Below are 18569 nucleotides of genomic sequence, written 5' to 3' on the forward strand. Positions count from 1 at the left end.
AAATTTGAAATTTGTTTGTTCGGTAATTATATTGATACTTTACGATACGGCTGATCTAAAATTGGCGATTACGAAATTGTATCGATATAACTACGAGCTGTGGAAATATAGAAAGCAGCTTATTATGAAGAAGGAAAAGGTTTGGGATGTCATTGAAGGTCCTGTTCCTGAACCTCAAAATGCCTTATGAAAGCCGAGCGACACGGATGCTTCAATTATTATTGGGTTGGTGGTTGAAGGTACGGAAATGTTTGGGATAAGCAGATGTAAGTATGCAAATGATGCTTGGGCTGTCTTGCGAGAATATCATGAGAAAGCAACGTTGAGCAATAAGGTGAAGTTGATGCGTTCAATATGTAATTTAAAGCTACAACCTGGTGATAATATTGAGAAAGTTATCGCCCAAATGAAGCCACTTTTGCCCTGCCTTCAATCTTTAGAAGAAAACATTGCGGAAACTTGGATAATTTCAATGGTTTCGAGCAGTTTACCGAGCACATATGATTCATTGTTCACGGCGCTGGAAGCGCGAGATGAAAAGGATCTCACAATGACTCTTGTTGAGAATAAGTTATTGGAAGAATCTGAGAAACAAAATCAACGTTTGAAATATGAAGAATCAATATATTTATACTTTTTTTGCCTGCTCGAGGTCCATTAAAGTAAAAGAAAAACACCAGTTTTCTTGAAAAAATCCGATATAATTCGGTTACTCAGCGGTAACCGTCCTCAGGGACATAAACTGCAAAACCTATATAAACAAATAACGTTCTATAAACAAAATATTGATAAAAGAAAGTAATAGTAATGACAAACATTAATTTATACGTCCTCTTGCTTAGGAGTGGAATTTAGTACCAATTTATTTGTAATTAAATGTCGGTAAAGGTGCGCGACTTTATCCGTGTCAGTCTTATAGTTTAGTCGTACATTTGGTGGATTGTTTATAATATGTAACATTTCCAGTGAGAAACGCCAGGGGTAATTTGTTTCTTGCTGTAAGATGGATGCTTTAACGAAGTTGGAAAAGTGTCCGCTCGATGCGGTGTGCCATAACGCAGTTTTATTTGTACATGGATTTGGGCATTGTTTGCCGTTTGATTTATGCTGTGCCAATCGCGTTTTTATACCTTTCATGAAAATGAAATAATATAATAACTTTGTCATCAATCTCAAAACTGTAAGTTCTTAAAGGAAAATAGATATACCCACTAATAAGTACACCGAAATGATCAGGATGAAGAGCTGAGTTGATTTAGCCATGTCCGTCTGTCCGTCTGTCTGTTTGTATGCAAACTAGTCCCTCAATTTTTGAGATATCGTGATAAAATTTGGCGAGCGGGTATATATAGGTGTCTGATTCGACATCTGTTATTAGACATCTGTCAGAAAAGGCCGGATCGGACCACTAAAGCATATATACCTCATATAACCGATTTTTCAAAAAAGAGGGTTTTTGTCATATCTTTCTCAATTTATCTGATTGAAGCTTCAAACATCACCATATGCTTTCGTATGTTGCACACATTTTTGTCTGAAAAAATGGATTAGATCTGTCGTATATATAGCATATATCTCCCACAACCTATTGGTCAGATAAGAAGCTTTTCGCAATTACTGCCCCATTTTAACAGCTAGAAGCTCCAAATTTCACCGAATGATTTCATCCGTCGCATATATTGTTGTCTGAAAATATTATAGAGATAGGTGGAATATATATTATATACCCCACATAAAATTTCATTTTTAGGGTATATCGCCTATGCTTGCTTTTTTTAGGTCAAAATTAATGTATTCAAAACTTTCTGAAGCAGACACGCTGTTCAGTTGGAGTCAAAAATTTTTCTCATGTCACATAACTGACTCGAAGTGTGTTCATTTATTTCACAACCAATTTCAGTATTTCCCATTGTTTGTCAAACAAAAACAAATACAATAAACTACCAACACGTTGACAAGTGAAACTTGAATATTTGTTGGAAAGCCACACAAAAAACAACCTTCCTCAAAAAATTAGAGGGGGTATGTAGACTATTATTGCCTAGTATTACGAGAGCCCTGAAAACAACCCCGCCGGCTGTACTGTATGCCATTCTGCACATTCCACCTGTAGACCTGGTAGCAAAGAACATAGCGCTAACAATTGCAGCCAGGCTCGGTGCCTTGGGGCAGCTTGAGCGCCGACCATACGGCCATAGTAATATAGCGTCATCAATCACAAGACGAACAGACTACCTGACTTCCTATCTGCGCTTCGAGAGGGATCATAAAGCCACAATGGTGGTTGACGGTTGGCGTAATGGTGCTCAAATTGCGGACGAGGCGATACATGTGTACACAGATGGTTCCAAAGTAGTGGAAGGAGTAGGGTCTGCGGTATACTGTACTGATCCGGAAATAAGCAGATCCTACAGACTGCCGTATTACTGTAGCGTTTTCCAAGGGGAAATATTAGCCGTAACCAAAGCAGTAGAAACAATGGAAGAGAATAGCTTAAGCTACAACCCTGCTAACTTTTATATTGACAGTCAAGCAGCAATTAAGGCAATAATCTCGCACAGCATCTATGTAAATGCGTATTAGAGTGTAAGCAGTCTCAGGAGAGAAACAGGACAGGGAGAAGCATACATCTATATTGGCTCCCAGGGCATTTGGGAATAGATGGGAATGAAAAAGCAGATGAACGAGCTTAAAAGAGCGCATCCCTTGAAGCGTGCTCCGTAGACGTCCCAATTAGACTGGGCAAGATTTAGCGAAGGCTTAGGCACTTAGTCACTGTTTACACACAAATATGTTTGCTCCTGAAACTCGTTACTTAAGAATAGGGGGCGACGACGAAAGCGGACGAGCACCGAGTTGAATGTGCTCGGCGACTTGCTTTGCGCTGTCTTTCTTTTGTTGTCAAATTCTGCTTTCTTTTAACCCGTTTTTATTGAAGAACTTTTTTTGATTTGAAACACAAATTTGTAAAGTTTTAATTGATATGTATTTCCAATATTTCACAAAATTGTTTTAAAATTTTCAATAAATGAAACAACTTTTAAGAATGAAATGAAACAACTTTTAAGAATGAAATGATAAGCAACTCTAAAACAGAAGTTGCCGATAATCAGCAACCAATTTAATTATCGCTTTGCAGTCAAATCGCACCGCAAACGCATTTGACGTTGTATGACAAGCCGTTTTTATTGATTTGACCAAAATTGTCCAAGTGAAAATTCTGCTGTAAATGCAACATTGCGTGGTTTTATGTAAATACAATGAACACATCCATGTAAATGCAATCTATGTAAGAAGAATAATGAACAAAGACGAAGTGGGAAATTCCGGAGAGGGAGGCAACCAAAAGAATAAGACGTGTTTCATTAAATTGTATAATAAAAAGTATTATTCCATTCGCCCCGAAATGCTAATTTAGACGAGGAAGTTGTAGCCTTAAAGAAACGTCTCGAGATACTCACTCTAATGCAACAGAGAGAGGAACTTCAAAACCGAAGTCCAATGAAGGGTACACGGCGTTTAGATTTTGGCGATATTGAGCACGTTCTCCCCAAATTTAGTGGAGATGATGTGTCACATACAGTAAGCGACGTTTTAAGAGATTTGGAGGAAATTATGGACTCCACAGCGGCTGACGATAATTTCAAGCTACTTGCTCTCCATCGCTCATGAAAGGGACACCTCTTGTGTGTTTATCGACAAAGTCAGCGTTGAGCTATGCCGCTTTGAAGAATGCACTGATGACTGAGTTTGACGTAGTAATCAGTCGACAAGCTATATACCGATTGTTGTCGGAACGGCATTGGAAGAAAAAAGAGAAGTCGATGCATCGCTACGTACTGACCATGCAGGTATTGGCAAAGCGTGCCAATATTCATGAAAATGAAGTAATCGATTTCATTACTGACGGTATCGGAAATGTGCCAAATATGCAAATTTTGTTGACGGCACGCACTTTTGAGGAACTTAAATCTATTATAAGCCGCTACCAGCACAAATATTTCGATACAAATAGCATGAATGCCAGGCAACTACCAGAAGCAACAAATATAAAACAAGTAAGGAAGGCTAAGTTCGGGTGTAACCGAACATAACATACTCAGTTGAGAGCTATGGAGACAAAATAATGGAAAATCACCATGTAGGAAAATGAACCGAGGGTAACCCTGGAATGTGTTTGTATGACATGGGTATCAAATGAAAGGTGTTAATGAGGGTTTTAAAAGGGAGTGGTGGTAGTTGTATATGTGAAGGCGTTTTCGAGATATCGAACAAAATGTGGACCAGGGTGACCCAGAACATCATCTGTCGGGTACCGCTAATTTATTTATATATGCAATACCACGAGCGGTATTCCTGATAAGATTCAAAGCCCTTGATTTCGCCCTGCAGAACTTTTTCATTTAATTCTACTTAATATGGTAGGTGTCACAACCATTTTACAAAGTTTTTTCTAAAGTTATATTTCGCGTCAATAAACCAATCCAATTACCATGTTTCATCCCTTTTTTCGTATTTGGTATAGAATTATGGCATTTTTTTAATTTTCCGTAACTTTCGATATCGAAAAAGTGGGCGTGGTCAGAGTCGGATTTCGTCCATTTTTTACACCAATACAAAGTAAGTTCAGATAAGTACGAGAACTGAGTTTAGTAAAGATATATCGATTTATTTTCAAGTTATCGTATTAATGGCCGAGCGGAAGGACAGACGGTCGACTGTGTATAAAAACTGGGCGTGGCTTTAACCGATTTCGCCCTTTTTCACAGAAAACAGTTATCGTCCTAGAAGCTAAGCCTCTACCAATTTCAAAAGGATTGGTTAATTTTTGTTCGACTTATGGCATTACAAACATCCTAGACAAATTAAATGAAAAAGGGCGGAGCCACGCCCGTTTTGAAATTTTCTTTTATTTTTGTATTTTATTGCACAATATCATTACTGGAGTCGAATGTTGACATAATTTACTTATATACTGTAAAGATATTGAATTTTTTGTTAAAATTTGACTTTAAAAAAATTTTTTTTTTAAAGTGGGCGTGGTCGTCCTCCGATTTTGCTAATTTTTATTGGGCATATATATAGTAATAGGTGTAACGTTCCTGCCAAATTTAATCATGATATCTTCAACGACTGCCAAATTACACCTTGCAAAACTTTTAAATTACCTTCTTTTAAAAGTGGGCGGTGCCACGCCCATTATCCAAAATTTTACTAATTTTCTATTCTGCGTCACAAGGTTAACACACCTACCAAGTTTCATTGCCTTGTCTGTCTTTGGCAATGAATTATCGCATTTTTTCTGTTTTTCGAAATTTTCGATATCGAAAAAGTGGGCGTGGTTACAGTCCGATATCATTCAGTTTAAATAGCGATCTGAGATGAGTGCCCAGGAACCTACATACCAAATTTCATCAAGATACCTCAAAATTTACTCAAGTTATCGTGTTGACGGACAGACGGACGGACGGATGGACGGACGGACATGGCTCAATAAAATTTTTTTTCGATACTGATGATTTTGATATATGGAAGTCTATATCTATCTCGATTCCTTTATACCTGTACAACCAACCGTTATCCAATCAAAGTTAATATACTCTATGAGCTTTGCTCAACTGAGTATAACAACCAATAACAGCCACCAACAACAAGCGCAACACAACACACAACAGCAGGGTCAACTAAGCCGCAGATGAACGTGATTATGTGCTATAGTTGCTCGCGAAGCGGGCACACAAAGCCCAGTTGCCCATATCCATTACGCGCACATGACTCATGTTTCCGTTGCTGGCGAATGGGCTACGACCATCGTTCTTGCCCAAATCCAGCGAAGATCCTGAAACCACGGGATGATGTAGCCCTTTTAACTGATGACGCCGACTATCAAGATGACATAATCAATGAGTTCAACTTTGAGAGAATAACGTTTAAAGTAGATTTGGAATCAATATCTGACACAGCGCTTTCTCTGTTTGACACCGGTAGTCCGGTTGGTTTTGTGATGGTGTCACTGATCCCAAAACAGCTGGTAAAGGAGCATGCTGGTACGATATCGAAGTTTAAAGGCATTGGAGCTAAACAAATATTTATAATTAAAATAATAAAATGTAAAATTGAATTCATAAATAAAATAAATGAAACTGAATTAAATTTTATATCAAATGAATACGTGATTATACCACTTAATGTGGGACCAGACTTTCTCCATTTATTGAACATTAAATTAAGAAATACAACAAAACGATATCCTAGAGGGAATTATTAAAAATCAGAGGCAATGTTGAAACCATCATACATAATATTAATCGATTTGTAACTGGTTCCGATGTACATTCTGCCATCACAAAGCTGAACAAACCTATTGGTAAATACACATAACCAAAATGGAGCCCCTGCCGATTACTTTCTAGAGTCTCCTGACTCCCCTGATATCAATTTGCTTGACATTTTTATAGTCAACTGAGCAGAGCCCATATAGTACATATATTAATTTTGTTCGCATAACGGTAATCCGTAACGGTATAAACTAATTGAGATATATATAGACTTTTATATATCAAAATGATCTGGGTGAAAAAAGAAATTCATTTGGCCATGTCCGTCCGTCCGTCTGTCCGTAAACGCGATAACTCGAGTAAATTTTGAGGCATCTTAATGAAAGTTGGTATGTAAGTTCCTGGGAACATATTTCAGATCGCTATTTAAAATGAACGAATTCGGAATATAACCACGCCCACTTTTTCGATATCGAGAGTTTCAAAAAACCGAAAGAGTGCGATAATTCATTACCAAAGACAGCTAAAGCTATGAAACTTGGTAGGTGGGTTGACCTTATGACGCAAAATAGAAAATTAATAAAATTTTGGACAATTTTGGGCTTGGCACCGCCTACTTTTAAGAGAAGGTAATTTAAAAGTTTTGCAAGTTGTAATTTGGCAGTCGTTGGGGATATCATGATGAAATTTGGCAGGAACGTTACTCCTATTACTGTATGTGTGCTAAATATAAACTAGCAAAATCGTTTGACGAACACACCCACTTTTAAAAAAAAATTTAAAGTCAAATTTTAACAAAAAATGTAATATCTTTTCAGTATATAAGTAAATTATGTCAACATTCAACTCCAGTAATGATATGGTGCAACAAAATACAAAAATAAAAGAAAATTTCAAAATACCGATATCTCGAAAAGGCGTCTACCTATAGAACTAAGGCCTACTCCCTTTTAAATAATCATTAACACCTTCTTTCATTTGATTCAGAAATCGTACAAACACATTCTAGAGTTACCCCTGGTCCACCTTTATGGCGATATCTCGAAAAGGCGTCCCCCTATAGAACAAAGGCCCACTCACTTTTAAAATACTCATTAACACCTTTCGTTTGATTCACAAATCGTAGAAACAAATTCTAGAGTCAGCCCTGGTCCAACTTTATGCCGATATCCCTAAAAGCGTCCACCTATAGAACTATGGCCCACTACCTCTTAAAATACTCATTAATACCTACCATTTGATACCCATGTCATACAAACACATTCCAGGGTTTCCCTAGGTTCATTTTCCTGCATGGTGATCTTCCCTTATTTTGTCTCAAAAGCTCTCAGCTGAGTATGTAATGTTCGGTTACACCCAAACTTTGCCTTCCTTACTTTCTAGTATTGATATTTTTCATGACGAAAGCGACGTTAACATAGATCCCAACTTGCCTAAAGCCTAGTATGAGCGTTGAAAAAAATTTTTGATTATGCCTACTGCAACTCTGACATAAAACCCACGCCATTTAAACATGAAATGAAAATCCTATTAACCTCTGACGTTCCGTTCCATTGAGCGCCGCGAAGACTCTCCTACGCTAAGCGAACTCAAGTGCAATCTATTATAGACGAGTTGCACAAAGAGGCGATCATACGACCCAGTGATTCTCCATACGCTTCGGCAATCTTATTGGTAAAAAAGAAAAATGGAAAAATACGAATGTGTGTCGACTAGCGGGCACTGTATAAGTTAACCGTTAGAGATTATTACCCTTTACCATTAATTGACGACTGCATTAAGTACCTGCAAAGCAAGAGGTTCTTTTCGGTGTTGGACCTGAAAAGTGGATTCCATCAAGTACAGATGGCTCCTGAGTCTACAAAACTTTCTGACTTTGTGACCCCCTTTGGCCAGTATGAGTACTTAGAAATGCCTTTCGGACTGAAGCACGCACCTGCCGTTTTCCTACGCTTTATTAGTGAATTTTTCGGGATATGGTTGATGATGGGAAGATTATTGTCCATATGGACGATATTCTTATTGCTACTGATACGTTTAAAGAATACGAGCAACTATTAAAAGAGGTTTTGGAACGACATAAATTAGGAGGGTTAAAGCTTAACTTGGATAATTGTAGATTCGGATGTGAGGAAATCCATTCGGGAATACGGTCGAACGACTCACATATTAAAAGCATACAGAAATTTCCTGTGCCTGCAAATGCGAAGCAATTGCTGTCATGTATTGGTCTCTTCCCATACTTTCGTCGTTTCGTACCATCGTTTTGCCAAATAGTTAAACCGCTTCAAAATCTACTTAAGAGAGATTCGCCATCGTCAGGGAATTAAAATCTAGATTGGTGAAAAGTCCAGTCTTGTCTATATATATATAGTCCCGAACAGGAAACGGAATTACATTGTGAGGCGAGCAGCATAGCCTTTGGTCCAAAGTTTGGATCAATATTACTGCAGCGTCAAGATGACACAACATTTCAAAATTTTGTATTTTTCCAAGACTGCTTCAAGAGCTGAATCAAAATACGATAGTTTCGAACTTGAAACATTATCAATAATATATGCATTAAGAAAGTTCAGACCGTATTTTGAACGTATACCGTTTACAATAGTAACTGACTGCAATTCAGTAACGATGACTCTTACAACAATTAATACGCATATAGGTAGGTGGGCTCTTGAGCTACAAAATTACAATTACAAAATACAACAGAGGAAAAGAGCCTTCATGGGCCACGTCGACGCATTAAGTAGAAGACAGATTGCTTCGATCATAAACACTGATGACATTGAATTCCACATACATGTAGCCCAAGATCATGATAAAGCCATTGAGTCAATTCGAAACCATTAGTTCTAGTAGATGCATTCACTAAATTTGTTAAACTATATTCCGCAATTTCTACAAGTACTCGAGAGGTCATTGCTGCCTTAGTAAAATACTTTAGCTACTATCGTAGACCGATAAGAATTATTAGTGATAGGGGAACTTACTTTACCTCCTTAGAGTGTAGTGCTTTCTTATTAAAGACAAATAAAGGTCATATAAAAGTTGCTGTCTGGTCTGCATAAGCCAACGGACAAGTGGAGAGAGTGAGTAAGGCATAAAAGGCTATGCTAGGTAAACTTACTGACGAAGTGAGCCATGACGACTGGACCAAAAGTTACTTGAGCTGGAATATGCCATAAATAACATAAAACACAGCACTTGTCAGGTGTAGAGGTGTAATAATGGACTTACGGAATTTTTACAAAGCAAACATCTCCGCATGAGGAACGAGACTTGGTACAAATTCGTAATAAAGCTGACTTGTTTAAAGCTAGGCAAGCGTACGAAGCCGAGTGGCCCGTAAGGGCCATTCTAGGACTAAGATATACAAAGTAGGCGATTACGTTACCGTGAGAAATGTCGATACTAGTGTTGGGACTTTGTACCACGTTATAAAGGTTCTTATATGACACATACTATTCTAGGGAACCATAGGTATGTCACAAGGGACATAGAACAATTGCCATTTGGCTCAGTTTCCCTATGACGGGCATTGATGTCCACCGAACCCGTGAATGGCGGCAGATACCTGAGCAGTGTGTTGACGAATCAGAATGCGATCCTCTGAAGATTGACTAGCTATTTGTGTTATCTATGATGGAGGTCGATCCTTATTAAGTTTGACCGAGTTGTAAAGCCGTAACTGCAACATTGCGAAGTTTTTAAGTAAACACAATGAACACATTAGAGCTCCAAAAGTATCGATATTCGGCTTACTCGATATTTTCGATATTTATGAGGGAGGGTATCGATATATCGCGATATATATCGAATTTTTTTATAGTGAAAAGCGCTTACTCAATGTAAAAGTAATATCAGGTGTATATCAGACATTTATATATATATATATATATGTAATATTGTCTTCATAACTACGAAACGATCATAAAACACATTCTGCAAAGTTGTCCGCGATGATACCTTATACAGCGAAACGAGGGTATATACAAAGCTACAACATCCTTTGCCATCCACTATGGGAAAAGGTCGAACGTATGTGGTGACTAAACCATAGTAGGGTGCATATTTTTTGTACTACCGACTGTTTTCTTTATTTATTGTAAATTTGTTTTTTTTTTTTTGTTTGGTTTCGGGTTTACAGTCCAATAAATCAGAAAAACGCCTTTTTTATTTTCTCGCCAACGTTTCGTTACTAAGTTTTATATTTTTTTGTCATTAGGCTCTGAAGAAGACCAAAATTAAAGGTCGAAACTTTGGCGAGAAAATAAAAAAGGCGTTTTTCTGATTTATTGGACTGTAAACCCGAAACCAAAAAACAAATTTACATAGTAGGGTGCTGTCAATAGCCTTTCTACGTGATGATGGATCTTCATATGTTTTTTTTCATATAAAAATCAATCTTATTTGGCGAGCTATGTGAATCTAAATTTGCAGTTGTGTGCGATCGTTGTAGATGGTGAAACAAATTGGACGTATTACCACTAGTTTTATAACATTTTTTGTAATAGTGGTATATAGCAAAAGTTTTACTGATTTTGTCAAAATGGATCCAAATGCTTGACTTTGTACCTCGTAGCTTTTTGCCAACACAATTTTCGTTTTCAACTCAATGATGTCTTCTGTTGCGTGTATATCTACATATACGAATACATGTATATCTATATATATAAAAAGAAGTGTACATTTTGATTGTCACTCCATAACTCGAGAACGGCTCGACAGATTGCCATGAAATTTTTAGGAAAGATACAAGAAGGAGAGATGATGGTTAGTTGATTTTGAAATCCAAAATCGGTTTAGCCATTCTTGAGTTATGATTTTTTTTTTAGAAAATTTCAAAATTTGAAAAAAAAAAGTTTACACTTCGGTCCGACCCAACGAAAAAAATCGATCCAACCTATTACAAGTTAATTTCATTGACAGCATACAAATGTTAAACAGATGAACCTGTCCAAATGCAAATGTTTATCAATCACTTTCTTCTGATGGTAACTATTGTTCACGCCTGCCTTTCCAACATATCTTCGTTATGTTAATAATTTGCATACATACAAACACACACTCCCACTCATCGCACGCATTCATGCTTTTGTTGTACAACGTAATGTCACCGTCTTCACTTTTGTTTTTCGCTTTTTTTTTATCATTTTGCTATTATCGCATATTCCTCAATGCACTGACCTCCCACTCACTCCCACTCCCACTGCACTCCCACTTCCACTACAGCAACATAATGCACACTCACCTGCACTAATATTACTTTGCCTATATACTCTTCGCACTCATCGCTTATTTTGTCAACTTTAAATAGCAGGACTTTTCCATGGAAAATTCCTAAACATAAATTCTGCTGCCTAAATTGAATTTTTTCTTAACATGTAAGATCATTGAGTTTGTAATCGTCAAAGAGTTACGACAAAATAAAGCCATATTGCCCTTCGCCTATTGATTTGGCATATACATGGATGTAGAAAACGCTCTACATTTCTCCAACTATTATTAATTTAAAAAGTGGTTTTAAGTGTGTTCAGTGCAAGAAAACATAGTTAAAAAAGATGTTTTCCATAATTTCATCATATGCATCAAAATGCCACCAACAAGACGATCAACTATAGGTCGACGTACGCGTAATTCTACCTATAGATTTAATCAAAGGAGAACGCAAAGTGTAGAGGAACTCTCACAACAAAACCAAGTACAACAATTACGAAACGCACGTCGTCATAGAGCGACAGATCCAAATCCATTAAATCCAGCATCGAGACGAACGACACGACTTCCACGTCGTGCTGTGCAAGAGATGGAATACGCTGCTTTCGCTTACAATAGCGAAAATTCTCAAGTTGGAACGCCAAAAAATTTTTTTATCTTTGCACCGAACGAAAAAACCAAAAATACTGTGCTGCCACTTGCATTACAATAAGATACAATAATAAAATGTTTTAAGCGAAAATTTCACCAAATATGTGTACAAAATTCAATTCAATTTAGAGAACAATAAACTAAATTGTCAACAAACAAAACAGAAAAAATAACGCAACATTCAATTGATCTCGGGCGTTACAACGTACGCCAGGTAAAACTAGTATGTGTATAAAATGTGAAAAAATAACGTACCTTTCACATTGAACTTTTGTAAGAATTTTTCAATATTCAGAACCATCAACTTGTTAGGTATTCATATAAAATAAACACAAATTTGACACAATGTATGTAATTTTATTTATTCATGTTTTATTTGTTTTACCAAGGTTTTAGACGCTGGTAATTCTGCCGCTAGAAAAAGGAATAAGAAATGGGAATAGAGTACTCGATATTTAGAAAAAACATCGATAATCGCACCATGAACCTAGTACTCGATGTACCGATATTTGTATCGATAGTTTTGCAGCTCTAGAACACATCCATGTAAATGCAACAATGTATGCATGAATAATAATGAATAAAGACGAAATGGGGAACTTCCGGAGAGGCAACTAATAAAATAAGACGTGTTTCAATCAATTGGAAATTAATCTAAAAAGTATTATTCTACAGAAACGTCTCGAGATGCTCACTCTAATGCAACAGATAGAGGAACTTCAAACCCGAACTCCAATGAGGGGTACACGACGTTTAGGTTTTCGTGATATTGAGCACATTCTCCCAAAATTTAGTGGGGATGATGTGTCACATACAGTACGAAATTTTTTAAGAGATTTGGAGGAAATTATGGACTCCACAGCGGCTGACGATAATTTCAAGCTACTTGCTCTCCATCGCTCATTGATAGGGACAGTTCGTGTGTTTTTATCGACAATGTCAGCGTTGAGCTATGCCGCTTTGAAGAATCCACTGATGACTGAGTTTGACGTCGTAATCGGTCGCCAAGATATATACTGAATGTTGTCGGAACGCTGTTGGAAGTAAAAAGAGGAGTCGATGCATCGCTACGTACTGACCATGCAGGTATTGGCAAAGCGTGCCAATATTCATGAAACTGAAGTAACAAATTTCATTATTGGCCGGTATCGGAAATGTGCCATATATGCAAATTTTGTTGACGGCACGCAATCTTGGCGAACTTAAATCTATTATAAGCCGTTACCAGCACAAATATTTCGGTATAAATTATATAAATACCAACCAACTACCAGCAACAACAAATATAAAACAGCCAGCAGCAACAAATAAAAAAAAAAAAAAACTTGTTTAAAAATAAGCTTTTATTATTGGTTAATAACATTAACTAAAAAGTAATGGGTACAACCAAAATATTTTTACACATTTGGCTTTTCAACAGTAAATTTCCATGTGATTTGTTTATATATTTGCACAGTTAATTTGTGCTATTGAATTGAGAAAGGTTGATATTTGCACAAAAAGTAGAAACTTCTAGATTTCAGTTCGTAGATATCGTTCGTATCGCTGAAATGTCGAATAAATAACTCCAATATTCTGTATAGCAAAATGGTCTTTATTAGACTACTTTGGGAGTAGTACAATTATACTTCATAATTATACTTCACTTCGCAACTGATAGCGTCTTTAAATCAAACTGATTACTGATTGTTCAGCTTGCGCCGCTTTTATATTCTCCATTGCTTCGTTCGCATATTTCTCTAATGTTATAGACGTTTCACCATCTAGAACTCTTGTATCTCCTGCTTGGTAATTAGTTATATGAGTACACGCATATTTGTATTTTATAGACATATGCGTGTGTAAGTGTGAGTAACTACTTGCCTGATGACCACATCTGTGTGTGTGAGACATCTCTTGTTGTTTTTGTTGTTGTTGTAGCGATAAGGACACTTCCCAAAGGCCTTGGGGAGTGTTATCGAGTTGATGGCCCTTTTCCGGATGCAGATCCGGTACGTTCCTTTACCAAGCCCGACCATCTCGGGAACGATTTGTTATGACCACATGCGACTTTCCAGGCCCTCACGCCCACCCACCCCCTAGATCCATTAGGAGTTCGAGGTCGCCAGAGCCTCGGCTGTTAATGATTCTCCACGGATAGGTGAGGTTGACAATTGGGTTTGGACAAGCTATATATTCCGGTGGCAACCTGAAAACGTTCCGCGCACATCCCCTTGAATCTGGTGTTTTAGTCGCCTCTTACGACAGGCATACCTACCGCGGGTATATTCTAACCTCCTAACCCGCTGAGATATCTCTTCGTTGCTTTGTATGTATGTGTGTAAATGATTACTGATGTATTCATGTACACAATTGTGGTTTCCTTCATGTTTTTGTTGTTGCGTGATTATTTACTAACAGATTAGTGATGCTAAAATTCGCCACAATATTAAAAATGCGAAAGTTTGGATGTTTAGATGTTTGGATGTGTGTCCAGACGTTTGTCTTTGTGACTCAATCACGCAAGAACGGCTGAACGGATTTGGATGAAATTTGGTACACATATGGCCAATAGTCTAGAAGGATCTACTAGCTATATGTTTTTGAAAAGGGGGAGGGTCCCCATTGGAACAGTTTTAATTTAATAATTATATTTTTTCGTTTTTGTGACTGAATCACGCCAGAACGGCTACACGGACTTTGATGAAATTTGGGTTCCACGATTCCTTCAAACAATTACTTTTTAATAATTTTTACACATTATAAATTTACGAATACTGACCTTCAACAATATTACAAACTCAATGGGTCAAATAGGTCAGGTTTCGGGATCCGTCCGGCATCCCGTCGGGGATTTTTTCTGGACTATTCGGGATCATTTGCGTATCCTTCAAGGAACAATTCTGGATGGTTTTTGGGACAATTTCGATATCATTTCTGGGTAGTTTTTGGGATCCGTTCGGGGTCCCGTCGGGGTAATTTCGGGACTTTTTCTGGACCATGTCATGGCAATTTCGGGACTTTTACGGGATCATTTCTCTATGGATTTCGGGATCCGTCCGGTATCCTGCCGGAATCATTTCGGAATGATTTTGGGATCCTTCAAGGATAATTTCTGAATGATTTTCGGGATACGTCCAGGATCCCGTCTGGGGTTCATTTGGGGATTCTTCTGGTATCATTTCTGGATAGCTTTCGGGATCCCGTAAGGGTAATTTCGGGACTTTTTCGGGATGATTTTGGGATCCTTCCGGCATCATATCTGCATGGTTTTCGGGAATCGTCCGGGATCCCGCCAGGGTCATTTCGGGAATTTTTCGGATCTATTTCGGGATCATTTGGAGACCCTTCCGGAATCATTTCGGAATGGATTTCGGAAGGCTGTCAGGATCATTTCGGCACTTTTTCGGGATCATTTAGGGACCCTTCAAGAATCATTTTTGCATGGTTTTCGGATCCGTTCGGGATCCCATCAAGATCATTTCGGGACTTCGTCTGGACTATTTCGGGATCATTTATGGATGGTTTTCGGGATTCCGTCCGGGTAATTTCGGGAGTTGTTCGGGGTCATTTGGGGACCCTTCAAGGGCCATTTGTGAGTGGTTCTCTGGATCAGTCTAGAATCGCGTCGTTGTCATTTCGGAAGTGTTTTGGGAATATCCCAGGACCTTTTGGACACCCTTCCGGGAGCATTTCTGCTGGATAATTTAGGGATCATTTGGGGACCCTATCAGGTTATCACCTCATTTAGTTTTTTTGTTTTTTTTTTTTCTATTAGAAAACTAAAGTACATTAGACAGAAAAAAATTTTAAACAGGTAACTTGATAACCAGGCTAACGTGAATAGCCCATATATTTTATTTTCTCCTTGCGGACGGGCCGCGGTAAAGGCTGGAAAAAATATATAGCTAATATAATAAGAAATTCATTCAAAATTCATTTTAAAAAGCTGTATAAATATTTTGTATTTTTCATCATCAAGCGCATTGAAATTTTAATTAGGCACTTCTAACCAAAAGTTTACTGAAGGTTAAATGGGTTTAGTCAAAATTTAAATTGTACAAATTCCTGGAATTTATTTTTATTTATTTTTCATTCACACGAGCCAATCTGTATATGGGTCATTATTTTACAAATCGAACAACTTTTGAGATTTCATAATTTTGATTCGGCTCAAATTTTTTTTAAGTTGCTCGCACGAAATAAACAAATACCTGTATCAGGATTTCCTCGAAAAAAATTTTTTTCCAGAGATCTGCATGTGCTCAAATTCGATGGGTAAGCAAACTTGCCCACATTCAAAATGCTATATCTTTGGTTCCACTTGTCGTATCTTATTAATTTTTATTTTATTTTGAAGGTCCTAGGTACAAGTCATCACATTCCTCATCAATCTAGGGTGATGATCATTAAATTAAATAAAAGCTTATAAAAATAAATTGACTCTAAAGAAATATAACACTTTATAAGTTCATTGTAAGCTTTAATGATAATTAGGCTTCTTCGTCTGCGACAAAAAAATTCCATATTGTACATAATTATATATTTTTAACAATAAAACTTTACACCTAAATTATTAAATCTTACAGTCTATATCACAGTCCTAATTGTTCTAATAAAAGCCTTTTATTTTTCTTTACAGTTATATTTCTTTACAGTCAATTTAATTTTTGTTTTTTAGTTAATTTTATTAATCAACTAGCAGACCCGGTAGTCGTTGTTCTGCCCTAAATTTGGCCTATCTGCATACATTTTAATAAGCTTTTTCCGTCTAAATCTGCCCTACCCCTCTACACTTTTTCCTAATCTTTTTATTCACTCCTCCCTCCGTCTTTTTCGCTTCATCTCCATCTTCATCTCATTCTATCTCTTTCTCAGTCTCCTCCTCTCTTTTCTCTTCTCTCAAGTTTTTCTCCTTCTTCTTCATCTCTTATTGCCAGTCCCAGAGGGTGGTATGTATTTTGTTCAAGTCCCATTCCGAATCTCAGTCTCAGTCCCAGTCCTAGTCCTAATCGCAGTCCCAGTCCGTCTCTGATCTATTTCCCGGAAAAAAGCATCGTAAATACTACTATAGGCAACTTTATATACGAAATTTCAGGCAAATCGACGTATAGGACGTATGTAAATAGGTATGTGGGTATTATTAATTCTTGTCTTTATTTCGGCTTCGCATGCATATTTATAAGTTTTGCCAGGTTGATGCGACTAAATCGAATATCACAATGAACTTTAGAGCTCTCAGCAACAGCTTTCATTTGATATCCGGGTCCATGTTTTGGCCTATATCTCGAGACCGTAGTCACCCAGCGGTGTAAAATTTACTCTGTACTAAAGCATACATGAACACTTCAATTTGATACCCATAATGTATAAACATATCCTAGTGTTAATCTGATCCACGTTTTGGCCTATATCTCGGGACCCTAGTCACCAAAAGGTATGAAAACTGCCCTATACTAAAGCACTCATCAACAGCTTCAATTTGATACCCACAATGTAGAAACATTGTCTAGGCGTTCACAGGCCAACGTTTGGCCTCTATCTCCAGACCATAGTCACCCAGGGGTATGAAAATTATCCTCTACTAAATGACTCATCAACAGCTTTCATTTGTTATCCATATTGAATAAACACATTCTAGGGGTACCCGGGTCCACGTTTTGGCCTATATCTCGAGACCCTAGTCACCCAGGGGTATGAAAATTATCCTGTACTATAGCACTCATCAACAGCTTTCATTTGATATCCATATTGTATAAACACATTCTAGGGGTACCCGGGTCACGTTTTGATCTCAAGACCTTAGGCACGTAGCGAAAAAAGGTAAACGTTGGCCGATTCTCAGACCTACCCAATATGCTCACAAAATTTCATGAGAATCGGTTCAGCCGTTTCGGAGGAGTTAAGCCTCTAAAATCGTGACAGAAGAATTTTATATATTAGATAATAAAAACTTATTTTTAAAAAAATTTGTTTTTCTTTAATTTGATTTTTTACTTTTTAGTTAATTTTACTAACCAATAATAAAAGCTTATTTTAAAAAAATTTTTTTCTTTCATTAAATTTTTTACTTTTTAGTTCTTTTTATTAAAAAGTAATAAAACCTTGCCCTTGGAAAAGCTTTTTTCTTAAATTTAATTTAAATATAGACTTTTTTAAATTTTTAGTAGGGCAAAATATTGTTTAAATTAGTTATGTAACCTTTACTTACTTTTTTTGTAACGTTTCTCATCCTATCCATTTCTTTTAATGCATCAACATTACAAGGTTTCTTCGAAGTCAACTTTCAACAGTCAAGTTCTTCGATTCGAAGACCGGATGCTAAAGACCTAACTCGGCTTAAAGCCACGTAAGCTTGACCAGCAGCAAATAATTTACAGCCTAGATAAATAACAGCATGATCTACAGTAGTTCCCTGCATTTTGTGCACAGTTGAAGCCCACG

General features: G+C 37.2%; 1 protein-coding gene across 7 annotated transcripts in view; it reads right to left on the bottom strand.

Moving 5' to 3' along the window:
- Positions 1–18569, bottom strand: part of LOC137241060 (P protein-like) — a 408891-nt gene that overhangs the window by 251543 nt on the left and 138779 nt on the right. The window lies entirely within an intron of this gene.

This window comes from Eurosta solidaginis, chromosome 2, assembly GCF_040869045.1.
Source record: "Eurosta solidaginis isolate ZX-2024a chromosome 2, ASM4086904v1, whole genome shotgun sequence".
NCBI classification, from domain to species: domain Eukaryota; kingdom Metazoa; phylum Arthropoda; class Insecta; order Diptera; family Tephritidae; genus Eurosta; species Eurosta solidaginis.